The sequence below is a fragment of the Pan troglodytes genome, chromosome 6 (genome assembly GCF_028858775.2).
Source record: "Pan troglodytes isolate AG18354 chromosome 6, NHGRI_mPanTro3-v2.0_pri, whole genome shotgun sequence".
NCBI classification, from domain to species: domain Eukaryota; kingdom Metazoa; phylum Chordata; class Mammalia; order Primates; family Hominidae; genus Pan; species Pan troglodytes.
Window position 1 is genome coordinate 30,163,321 of NC_072404.2, and position 11,772 is coordinate 30,175,092.

Below are 11,772 nucleotides of genomic sequence, written 5' to 3' on the forward strand. Positions count from 1 at the left end.
ACACACACACACACACACACACACACTACACCATTTAAAAGGACAAGTAGCTTGACACCCAATCCTGACTGCTAGTTCTAAAAACTCCTGTTGCATGCTGTGTCATTAACATCCTTTTTTTTTTTTTTTTGAGATGGAGTTTCGCTCTTGTTGCCCAGGCTGGAGTGCAATGGCAGGATCTCAGCTCACTGCAACCTCTGCGTCCTGGGTTTAAGCTATTTTCCTGCCTCAGCCTCCCAAGTAGCTGGGATTACAGGCATATGCCACCACGCCCAGCTAATTTTTTTTATTATTATTTAGTAGAGACAGGGTTTCACCATGTTGGTCAGGCTGGTCTTGAACTCCTGACCTCAGATGATCCACCTGCCTCGGCCTAACATCTTAAACTGTCATCATCATGTGTGTCATTTGTTGTTCAAATGGATTTACAACTAGAAATGACAGACACAGGGGCTGCACTATGACTTTTGGGGACTGTAGCCACTTTTGCCATCATGGGCCCTTTCTTCCATAAAAAATATTTTAAATGGTATTTCATGACTAACTACACAGGCTTAAAGATGAGTATAATTCAAGCTGGACTGTATTTTTTTTCTTCTGACTTTAAAAGAAATTAAAACCTCTTCATGGACCCCTAATAACATCGTGAGCCTTGGGCACTCTGTGTATTGCACCAAATGGATAAGTCAGCTCTGGACAAACTTGTACCAAGGCAATATATTTCCTCACTTCAGGAACCAGCAAGAACTAACACTAAGGAGAGGCCACTTCTTCTACATTCTGAAATTCTGATCATTAAAGTCCGATAATGGGTCCCAGTGTGTCGTGGTGGCCAAAGACCATATATGATATCTCCTGTCTGGATGGAGGTTACATTCATCAATGACATAGCAATTGTCCTACCTCTACAGCTGTGTCCTCATCACTCATGTATAGTCATTCAGAAACAGTGTGGAGACCAAGGCAGGCAGATCACTTGAGGTCAAGAGTTCAGGACCAGCCTGGCCAACATGGCGAAACCCTATCTGTACTAAAAATATAAAAATTAGCCAGGTGTGGTGGTGGGTGCCTGTAATCCCAGCTACTTGGCAGGGCTAAGGCGTGAGAATTGCTTGAACCTGGGAGGCAGAGGGTGCAGTGAGCTGAGATTGCACCACTGCACTCCAGCTTGGGCAACAGAGTGAGACTCTGTCTCAAAGAAAAGAAGAAAAAGAAAAAAGAAACAGTGTGGAGAGGAAGGAGTAAGTTGAAGAAAGACAAGGATGACAAACAGGAGAGAGTATGGGGTGTCTCAGCACTGCCAACTGGGAACTGAGCTTTGCACTCCCCGTGACAGATTGGAGCTAATGGCTGAGAAATATGATCCTGAAACTATCCCCTAAATGCCAATTCAAAGACTCCTCCTTCTCACACAATGACTCAGTGGAGGGAGGCGGCAATCTGAACTTGATGATGGAATGACAAGGCAAGTGTCGGTTTGTTTTTCCTATCAGGTGTCCACTTCCCAGAAAGCTCCATCTCAATTGCCATGAGTCAAAACTTGATTGCTGAGAGCAAGAAAGATGGGTACAGCAGGAGTCGTGTACTTAGTCACCCATACATGTTACAAAGTTCATTCAGAGTGTCCTGGGGTCTTCAGCTTCAACAGCAGCACCTCAGAAAATGTCCAAAGGGCAATTTTCCCACAGTGTCTGGGATGACAAGAACCATCCTCAGATTCTGGACCGGCTCTAACTTGGCAAGTTAGACTAGAATCACATGCACAGTCCCTGGTGTGGTCTCTGCTTGACTACTGTCCTAGGAGCCAAATAATTGGTGTAGTCAATGTGCTTTACTAGGGGGAGGAAGGGGTTGATAGTGAAAAGATATGAACAATTAAGAAAAGAGATTAATTTTAAATTAAGCTGAATGTCAAGAAGATTAGCGTAACTCTGACTTCTTTACCAGAAACAGACTTCTAAAATGAGACTTAATCTAAAGACATAAATAAAAAATATCCCTTTAAATGATGTATGGAAATATGAGCGGACATCGAGTGAGGAAGGCAGGCACTTGTGCTGGATCTAAGTAAGTAAGTGTTCTGCAAATCAATCCACTTCACAGAGTCATTTGTGGAGCTATTGTTCAGGATAGTTGTATTTGAATAGAGCTTGTCTCTCTCCTCACCCTGCCTCTCTATCCCAGGAGTCTAGAATGAAGGCACAAACTTCCACCAGAGTGACTGTGGCTGGTTGCCATGGAAATAGCGAGAAGGCACTGGATTCAGCATTTGACTTCACTGTGGATCACAAGCCCGAGCATGAAGACTGAGTCGTGTTTAACTAAGAGACTTGCTAATTAATGGAGCGCCAGGTACAGCTTAAAGAGAAAGTCACACAGTAGATAAAGCTAAGTTTTCAGGGCTCTCAAAAGAAATAATCGCAGCCCCAAGCGGACTGTGGAAGAGAATGCTTTCTCCTCTGAGATCTATCTCCTTTTGAGTTCTGACGGCCACTTTTCCCTGACTCTCTGGAGGGAGGTGGAAATGGAGCCATTTAGGAAACCTTCCAGCCAATTGAATGCAAGAAGTCCATCTACGGACAAATGGATAAAGAAAAAGTGGTATATATGCACAACGGAATACTATTTGACCATAAAAGAGAATGAAATACTGTCATTTGCAGCAACATGGATGGAACTGGTGGTTGTTATGTTAAGAGAAAAAAGCCAGGCACAGAAAGACAAATACTGCAAATTCTCACTATGTGCAAGTTTTAAAAAATGATCGCATGGAGATAGAGAATACAATGATAAATACTAGAGGCTGGGAAGCGTGTGTGAGTCGGTGGGGGGAAGAATAAAGAGAGGTTGGTTAGTGGGTACGAATGTACAGTTAGATAGAAGAAATAACCCCAATATTTGATAGCAGATAGGATAACTACAGTCTGCAACAATGTAATATATGTTTCCAAGTAGCGAGAAGAGAGGGCTTGAAATGCTCCCAACACATAAAAATGATAAACACTCAAGGTGATGGACACCCCAAATGCTCTGACTTGATCATCACACATTCTATGCATGTAACAAATATTCACATGTACCCCATAAACATATAACATTTTGTATGAGTAAAAAAAAAAAAAAAAAAAGAGAGAGAGAGAGAGAAAGAGAAATGAAATGGCACAACTAAATACTCAAAAGGTGACCATGATTTTCCCAGCCCTGATCTCACTCTGCCTCTTTGTCTCTGGGGGGCAGGTTCTTGGAAGGAGACATTTTTGGGAAGATGGCTCCACTACCCTGCTATGCGCTGCCTCCCCTCCCTTCTCACTCATAGCTCTTCCCCCAGCAAAATACAAGTTCACCACCGCCTCCCCTTGGTCTTCTTCCTCCCTCGCCTCCTGGCCCATTTGCAAGGCCATCTCTTGACCAGCCAGCAGAAATGCAAGAGCATCTGGTGTAGCAGAGTCCGTTTGAATAAAATGTGAAAGCACAGTTGTACTCCAGTCAGTGCACAAATACCAGCTGGTGGGAGTGGAATAGGAAAATCATTTCCTCACTGGTAGCCCATTTTTAAACACTTCATAACGAATGAAGAAGATTGAATTGGTCATTTAAAAGATAGCGGATTTCATTCCACAAATGCCTTCTGAGTGCCATTTACTGAACTGGGTGCTGGGGAGGTTTCTTAGGTAAAATCAGACAGATTCCTACTGTCAATTACACAATTGTCAAGCAGACAATTCCTGCATCACATGGAAGGAATAAGCCTGAGATGCCTGGTGAGATGGAATCTAAATAGCATGCCAGCCTCCTCTTCTGCGTCTAGAGGTGAAGTCACCCGAAGATATAGTTTAACATTCACAGGGTGCGCCTCCATGATGAACACACATGGTTGAATTTGGCTCATAAAGGTGTATTGTGCTACAGCACTGGATAGAAGTTCTGCTGAGCTTCTGCTGGGGTCTAGGGCCACTGTGGGCAGTGTAGCAGCTATTGCAGTGTGCGGCTACGGTGAGAGGCCACTCCAAGTCCAGCCCGTTGGTAAGGTAGCCAAGCTTTACTAACAAGGGCTTACTAACAAGGGCTGAGCTGATGACATATAAAACCTGTGATCCTTTAGCTCCAGTTTAGGGTCCCACTACGGCCTGGGCAGGGATTTGGACCAGCTGAGGCGTGGCCATAACCACAGAAAAGCATCCACCTGGCTGTGCATGACAAGGGTTCCATAATAATCCCACGTGGGAACAACTAAAGCCACAATGGTAATAGACTGACCAGAGTGACCTCTTTCTCCTGGCACACAGAAGCAAAACTAACCTCTTTTAAATAAAACTTCAAGTGTTAACAATTTGGGGTGGAAAAGAGGGCTCAAAGGTGAGATAATTGACTTTCTGCTAATATAAACACATGAGTGCTCAATTAATTGGATAAATAAAAGAGTAGAAGCCAAAATCCTTTCACTGGTCTACCGGATCTCTTGTATACTGCCCTCTCTCTGATCTCATTTCTGATCTGCTTAACCGTGCTCACTCAGCACCAGGCAAGGCGGCCTCTTTCCTGTTTCTCAAACATGCTCTCACCTCAGGGCCTTTGCACTTGCTGATCCCTGTGCCTGAAATGCTCTTCCTGAGTGCTTCACCTGTTGGGACTCTGCTCAGACATTACCTTATTGATGGTCTTCCCTTGCAACCTCATAGCACTCCCTCCTGCCAGCATTCTCTCTCTTTCCATCCTCTTTTGCTTTTACCCACAGAACGAATCACTATCTCATATTACATATTTACCAGCTTATCACCTCTTACTCCTATTTGAATATAAGTTTCACAAGGGCAGAGGCTTTATTTCTTACTGTTTCACTAGCACTCAAAATTGTGTTTGGCCCGTAATAGGTGCTTAATAAACATTAGTTGTTGAAGGAGATGTGAATCTATTTGTACCCCAATTGTGGGGGTTGCATTCATACATGTAACAAATAAATACTAACATAAGATAGAGTCATAAGAGTGAGCCAGATAAAATGTTCTCAGAATCTAGAAGAAGGAGAGAGAATTCCAACAGAAAGAAATCAAGGAACAGTTCATGGAGAAGGGACCATTTGATCCTTAAAAGATGGATTGGATTTGAACATTTGGGGATGGGAGGGAAGTTTCAGTGAAGGACATTAACATGAGCAAATGTATAGAGGTATTAAGAACAGCTTCTTCTAGCTAGAACAGAGGAGTACAGAAAAGATGGTCTAAAAGGTAATGAACTTAGATTTTGAAGGGCCTTGCTCTCTATTCTCTGAAAATTAATTAATTATAATTCTGTAAAGTCTGTAATTATACACCAGAGACTGATGTGTAAAACAGGTACAAATTCAGAGTCAGCTAGGTAGGGCAAGGGGGATACAGGCCTCCTGGACCGCACACCCACTCTCCTTTCTATGAACCCCTAGGGCACTGCTGTTCAGAGTCTAAAAACTACTGTTCTATAAATAGAGAGCTATCAGAGGTGTTTGGGCTGGGGAGAAACTGGATTAGAGCTATGTTTCAAAAAGATTAATCCAGCAACCAAAAGACAAATTGGAGAGGGAAGGCACTAGATGCGGGAAAACCAATTATGGTACTCTTGCCACTGTCTGGATGAGAGGTAATGAAAGGCACAACTTAGGCAGGTGAATCACAAATTCATGAATTAGGACTCTGGCAACATGGGAAAATGACTATGAGGGAGAACACCTGGATTGGGTGGTAGGGTTGGGGAAGCTGACTCAGGTGGTAGGTGTCCAATGGGCACCAGAAGCTCAGGTTGACTCATGCCTGTGCCAGTATCTCTGAGTTAGGAAGATACGAGCATCCAGGAGTGTTACAGATCTCGCAGATATTCACGTCGTTCTTCCAGGTCAACTATATTCACTGCAGGATCAAGTCATCACTTTGGAATATGGGAAATCAAGAAAACAAATCCAAAATCCAGGCAAAATCTTGGAGCTCAAAAAAGCTAAAGTCCCCAGTTCATCTCCCAAAGTCAGACTGCTGAGCCTGGTCGGAGAAAATCACACAGCTCTGCATACAGGTGCTACTAAAGTGTAGTCTTTAGGTTGTTTGAAGACATGAAGTCTTCCTATGTGTCCTTCATCAATTTATTCTTCTACCCACTTGACAAAATATTAGTACTCTCCTCGAGCCCCTACTCTACTACTTTGCCTCTGATTTTCAGCAGACAGCCATGTTCCTTCTCTCTGGGATTGATGAATTCCAGCCCAATATTTTAAATGCTGTCTCAGGGGTGAAGCTTCCACAATCTGTAACTCTTCCCATGATCTCTTCTCTGTGTCCAAAATTACTTATCTATCTATTGAATATTCCACAGACACCTCAAACACAGCCTGGCCTAAACAGACTTGATTTCTACCCTTAAATCTATTCCTCCTCATCTCTTTTTCTATCATAGTAAATGGCAACACTGTTTACCCAGAGGCACCAGCTTCACAGCTAGAAACTATCTTATTCCCTTTAGTGTTGCTACAAAGGGATATCTGAGGCTGGGTAATTTATAAAGAAAAAAAGATTCATTTGGCTCACGATTCTGATGTCTGGAAAAGTTCAAGATTGGGCTCTGCATCTGGGGATGCTCTCAGGCTGGTTCCAGTCATGGCAGGAAAATGGGAACTGGTATGTGTGGAGATCACATGGTGAGTGCTGAAGCAAGAGTTGGGGAGGTGCCAGGCTCTTTCTAAACCAGCTCTCATAGGAACTAATGGAGTGAGGACTCATTAGCATGAGAAAGGCACCAAGTCATTCATAAGGGATTCACCCCCATGATCCAAACACTCCAACTCCAGAATTTGGATCAAATTTAAACATGAGCTTCAGAAGAACAAACATTCAAACTATGGCACCATAGCACTATCCTTGATTCCAATCCATCAGCAAGTTTGGCCTACCATATATATATACATATATAGTAAAAAAATATTTTACATATATACACACACACATGCTTTCCTCTCCATGACAACAATAACCCCTTAACCAAGCCACCATCACTCCATGCCTGGACCACACCCACAGTCTCTTAGCTGGTCTCTTTGTTAGCTCTCTGCCATTCTCCCTCCATTTCCCACACATCCAGACATCTCCATGTATTCATCCTCATCTCAGTTCACCTCTTAGCAGCGTTTAACACTATTAGCCATTTCCTCCTTTTTGAATTTTTTGTCCCTTGGCTTCCAGACATATCAGTCTTCTGGCTTTCCTCCAACCGTGTGGGCCTTCTGTTTTTTAGGTTTGTCCTTGTTGTCTAGCTGTTAAATATTAAAGATCCTCCAAGCTCTATCCTAGACTCTCCTCCTCTTACTCTATATTCTCCATGATCTCATTAGTGCCCACAACATCAATTATGCTAATGACTATGCTGATGACTAACATATTTGGATGCCTAGCTTGCATCTCTTCTTTGAGCTCCAGACCTATATATTCAGCTGCCTCCTTGACATCTCTTGAATATCTCAAAGTATCTTAAATTCATCATGGTAAAAACTAAGCTAAAATCGAATTCCTTCCCCAAACCTGGCCCTCTTCTAAGGCTTCTTAGCCCAGCACAAGGCCCTAGAGTCCATGCAGTTGGCATAAACCAGAACCAAGAGTCCCCCTTAACACCTGCCTCTCCCTCATCCCTCAGGCCCATGTCCTTATATTTAATTTGATGGCAAATGGGGTAGCCACTTCCCAGCCTGGGTAAATGTCTTAAAGTCTCTTGCCTTGGTTTTCACACCTGTGAAATTGGTCTTATAAAAGCACCTATCTCATAAGGCTACTATAAACAGTAAATGAGATAATATACGTAAGGTATTTAGAATGGTACCTAGCACATTATTTTTAAAAAGGCATTCAGCAACTGTTAAATGTGATTATTATCCAATGCATAATGAAATCCTGCCAATAGTGCTTTTAAATAAATTTTAATCAGTTCATCTTTTTCCTTGGGCACCTTTGCCACCCTAGCCTAATCTATCATCACCACTTACTTGGACTACTGCAATGCAGTAGACTCTTAACCGGCCCACTCTGTCCCTTTGCCCCCATCTCTGCCACAAAATATCTCCTCCACAATGCAGGCAGAATGGCCTCTTCGAAATGCAAACCTCATCACCTTACCTCCTACCTCTTCTCCCCCAAGTCCTCACATTTTTCAGTGACTCCTCGCTGGTTTTGGGACAAATATGAAACTCCTCCTCATGGCCCTGCCTGCCTCAGGCCCTGTCCACCTCTCCAGCTCACTCTCACCCTCTGCTCCTGACACATTAACCTCCCTTAGACTCTTGTCTGGCCCTGTCCCCTCCCACCCAGGGCATTTGCACAGCCCATTCGGCTTATTCGTTCTGCCTAGAAAGCTCTTCCCTCCCCTCTTCTACTAATTAAGGCTCCACCTCATCCAGTAGATCCCTGCTCAGGCATTGTGCCTTCAGAGAAGTCTGTGCAGACCCCCGAATCAGAGCCCCTCCTGGCTTGGGGCCCTCTCCCTGTAGCACATCGCACAGCTGCCAAGTTCCAACTATTGGTGTGGGTGTTAGAGATCTGTCTTCCCCATTGAACTCTGTATCTTCCCAGGAGGACAGAGAGCATATGGGCTTCTGCTCACCTTTTGTCCCCTGCTGGTAGCATATTGCCCAGCAGAAGGTAGGCACTGCAAAACTATGTGTCTTTTTCTTTTACAGTACCACTTGCAGAAATGCCACTGTTAAAGAATTTCAACAATTTTTGAGGAGCCCCAGTGAGGTGATACAGAAAAAGAATCCATCTGAGAGAATCAGTAGCCAAAAAGGGCATATTGACTGTCACAAAGACAGCCCATGCCCAGCAAATAGAGCTGAAGAAGGAGGGCGAGAACAATGCGAAAAAAAGTAACAATGAGAGTGTCAAGGAAGATTAAAGTGCAGCTCTTTGTGGAGCTAATAGATAAGGATTTCCCAACAGAGTAGAGTAGATGCATTAAATGTGAAAGCAGTCAGTTTTGGGATGGAAACTAACATCCAGACACTCATGAAAGGAATATTTCAATGTATGGAGCTCAAGAGATGGCAGAATTCTTCTCTCATTCCCTTACTCTTCTTAAGACTTTTATCATAGAAAGGACAACCAAAATTTATTTTCTCACAGTCTGAAAGCTAGAAGTTCAAGATTCAGGTGTCAGCAGGTTTGTTTCTTCTCAGGCCTCACTCCTTGGCCTGCAGGTGGCTGTTTTTCCGCTGTGCACTCACATGGTTGCACCTTGGTCTGTGTGTTGTCTGTGTCCTCTCTCCTTTTATGAGGTCATCAATCGTCTGGGCACGGTGGCTCATGCCACGGTGGCTCCAGCACTTTGGGAGGCTGAGGTGGGTGGATCACCTGAGGTCAGGAGTTAGAGACCAGCCTGGTCAATATGGTGAAACCCCATCTCTACTAAAAATACAAAAATTAGCCAGGCACGGTGGCAGGCGCCTATAATCCTAGCTACTTGGGAGGCTGAGGCAAGAGAATTGCTTGAGCCCGGTAGGTGGAGGTTGCAGTGAGCCAAGATTGCACCACTGCACTCCAGCCCGGGTGAAAGAGTGACAGAGCGATACTCTGTCTCAAAAAAAAAAAAAAAAAAAAAAAGGACAGTAATCATATGGGCTCAGGGCTAACACAGATGAACTCATTTCACCTTAATCACCTCTTTAAAGGCCCTGTCTCCAAATATAGTCACATTCTGAGGTATTGGAGGTTAAAACTTCCTATAAAGTTCTGGGAAACACGATTCAGTCCATAACACTTTTCTATCTATTTATGTTATGTCTATGACAGCTGTCCAGATACACATGGCATACTTTTTTTTAATGCTATGTAATATTTTTTATATGACTGAACCAAAATTTCTTTATTAATTCATTTGTTAAGCGCCTGAGTTGTTTCCAGCTTTTTGTTTTCAAGAATGCTGCTTTGAGCATTCTTGTACATACTCCTGGCGTATATACTGAATTATATATGTGAGAGTAGAATTTCTGGATGTTAGGATGAATATGTCTTCAGTTTTACTAAATAATGTCAAATGGAAAACAAATTTCTGATAGATACTCTATGTAATAGTCCTAGTTAATAAAGTTTTGTTTAAAAAATTATGAACTGTTTTTATTGAATATTTGTTCTGTGTCTATTAATTTTACTTAACAAATACATACAGCAGATGCTATGAGTGACACTCTGTACTTAACAGTTACCAACTATCTATTGGAATAATCACTTTTTTTAAATTTCGTTAATATGATGAAGAGCAGTAATAGTCTTTATAATGTAAAATTACCCTTGCATTTTCAGAATAAACTTCACTTGATCATGATGGATTATTTTTTCATCCATGGCTGAGTTTGCTTTGCTAATATTTTTCTAAAGATTGTTGCATCTATGTTCAGGAGAGAGATTGGCCTATAATTTCCCTTTCTCACTTTGTCCTTGTCTAGTTTTCATTAGCAAAGTTGTGCTAGTCTGTTAGAATGAGCTGGTGGGGGAGAGTCCCTCTTTTTCTTTTATCATAAAGCATGTGTATAAGATTTTTCAATCTTATATGATCTGTTCATGTACATTTTTGTAATCTAGTTTTAATCTATAAACCTAGTTAGACCTGGTGTTTTCTTAATTGTTCAATAGCTTCTATTTATGTGGGTTTTATTTTTAATTTTTTTATATTCCCTATGTTTTCAAACGTATTAAACATGTTTGTTGTATAGTTTAGTTTTCCTCATTTTTTACTTTAACTTTAAATAGACTATCAACTGCGTATGTTCCATAACTTGTTCTTTTTATTTTATGCTGTATCTGTGAGAGTTATCCAGGTAAATTTCCAGCAATTCCAATATATTTATTGTCTAGGTTTGATTCCATTATGGTTGCTTCTGCTGACTTAGCTCACAGAGCCTTGTTTGCTTGTATTTCTACTGTAAATTTATCTTCATTGGAATTTAATTTGGGGGAATTCTCTGAGGACTTGTTGAGGGTGCATTTCTCCTGAAAGTGTTTCTGTTTGCTTTTGTCAAACGCCTGGTGCTATGAGTCTGCTTGAAGTTTTTACTGTGCAGTTTTTTCAACTGTGCCAAGAGTGTACATTTGAAGCAGGAGACTACTTGCTGGTCAGCCTCGAGTCCCTGGTTCTCAAAGGAGCTTTGTATTCCTCCTCTACCCAGCGCCAATGCTGAGACAGATTTTTTTCTCTCCTCTCTGCCTTTGAGCTGTGGAATTTTTCCAGTTTACCCTTTCACTGGGCTTCTGTGGTCAGGATTTTATGAGGGATCTCTGCTCACATCCTGCGTCTTGCTCAGGCCTAGGGGCTTGGTCTCCTGTCTCCCCTGCACGTGGGGAGACAAGAAGCTCTAGGCCTTTAGGGTTTGACAGAAGCCCGCAGAGTAGCTGATGGTTCCAGGGTCCACTTAGTTCTGGCTTTATGAACTCATTTCATTCCAGCCATTGAAGGAGCTCCCGTACTTTGTTGCAACTTAGGCCATATTTAAAAGGGTGTTTTAAAGATTTTATCCACTATTTCCAGGTGTTTTATAATAAGATTTCAAGAGATCTAAGCTACCATATTATGTGAAACAGAAGTCAGACTTCTTTTTTTAATCCACATTTAATCTAATTGACAGTTTCTGTGGCTAACCACTGTTTCCCTCCTTTTCATCATACTCTATCCTAAGGTTTCTTCTTACTCATTTGTTTTAGGCTAAAAACCTTTCTTATTTTTATTAGGCGAGTATGTGGATGATACATCTAAATTCTACTCCCTTTAGAATAGCTT

The 11,772-nt window shown here is 42.2% G+C and overlaps 1 long non-coding RNA gene across 3 annotated transcripts in view; it reads right to left on the bottom strand.

The window, feature by feature from the left end:
- Positions 1–9,274, bottom strand: part of LOC107975734 (uncharacterized) — a 190,155-nt gene extending 180,881 nt beyond the window's left edge. For 2 of the 3 annotated variants that reach the window (XR_010158810.1, XR_010158808.1), the window contains exon 1: positions 9,124–9,267. This is a non-coding gene — a long non-coding RNA (uncharacterized LOC107975734). Of the gene's footprint in view, positions 1–9,123 lie in introns of all 3 variants that reach the window. The other variant, XR_010158809.1, reaches the window with a different exon arrangement.
- Between the last annotated feature and the right edge of the window lie 2,498 nt (positions 9,275–11,772).